General features: G+C 41.6%; 1 protein-coding gene across 3 annotated transcripts in view; it reads left to right on the top strand.

Annotated features, from left to right (window-relative positions):
• Znf205 (zinc finger protein 205) overlaps window positions 1–1,078 on the top strand; it is a 22,505-nt gene that overhangs the window by 15,030 nt on the left and 6,397 nt on the right. The gene's annotated exons all lie outside the window — the stretch shown is intronic.

The raw sequence follows: 1,078 nt of genomic DNA, 5'->3' as shown, positions 1-1,078 counted from the left end.
CTTTCTTTCTTTCTTTCTTTCTTTCTTCCTTCCTTCCTTCCTTCCTTCCTTCCTTCCTTCCTTCCTTCCTTCCTTTCTTTCTTTCTTTCTTTCTTTCCTCCTCCTCTTCTTCCTCCTCCTCCTTCTCGTCTTTGTATAGCCTTGGCTGTCCTAGAATTACCTTTGTTGAACAGGCTGGCCTTGAACTCACAGAGATCTTGAGATTACAGAGTGTTGAGATTGAAGACATGAGCCACCACTGCAGGGCTCCAGTGATTTGATTTCAAGATTGGTAGCTTAATTTTTGCCGCGGACCACCCCAGCCAGGTATGGGGTTCCCTGGGATGTGGGTTCTCAAGGTCAGGTGGGTAAGGATTCAGTGGTGACAAACGGAAACAAACACAGAGGCAGTTTGAATCTGAGTGTATTTTGCAGCTCTCGAGCAAGGGTTTTTATGCATAGAGAAGCAGATGTTACAGCTCTGAAAAGCTATGTTCAGTGAAGCAGTGAAATAGAACAGACATAACAATAGTCATTTGGTACATCAAAATACAAAATCATCTAAGGCTAGTGGCAAATTGCGAAGAACAAGCTAATGAATTCTTTTGATCAGTTACTATTTAACCTCTAGCTCCTGTTCTTCTGTAACTCTTTAAACTGTTTAATTCTCCCTATTTAAGGCTTTTTTTTTTTTTTTTTTTGACTTTTTGAGACAGGGTTTCTCTGTATAGCCCTGGCTGTCCTGGAACTCACTTTGTAGACCAGGCTGGCCTCGAACTTAGAAATCCACCTGCCTCTTATTTAAGGCTTTCTTAAACAAGACATGTGCAGCCATATAAAATATTATTGTTGGGAAAGTTTATATTTATCAATACTATCTTATATATGATTTATAAAGTGAAGCGCTTGTTTTCCTGGAGATGAGGTAATGTTTAGTGACTCCATTTCAAGGGATGGTTTTGTAGCCATAATACTTGCTTAAGATCTTGCCCTAGGGGGCTGGAGAGATGGCTCAGTGGTTAAGAGCACTGACTGCTCTTCCAGAGGTCCGGAGTTCAATTCCCAGCAACCACCTGGTGGCTCACAACCCTCTGTAATG

Source organism: Mus caroli, chromosome 17, assembly GCF_900094665.2.
Source record: "Mus caroli chromosome 17, CAROLI_EIJ_v1.1, whole genome shotgun sequence".
Taxonomy (NCBI): Eukaryota; Metazoa; Chordata; class Mammalia; order Rodentia; family Muridae; genus Mus; species Mus caroli.
Note: the sequence above shows the minus strand (reverse complement) of the source record. Positions and strands in the feature narration are given on the sequence as shown.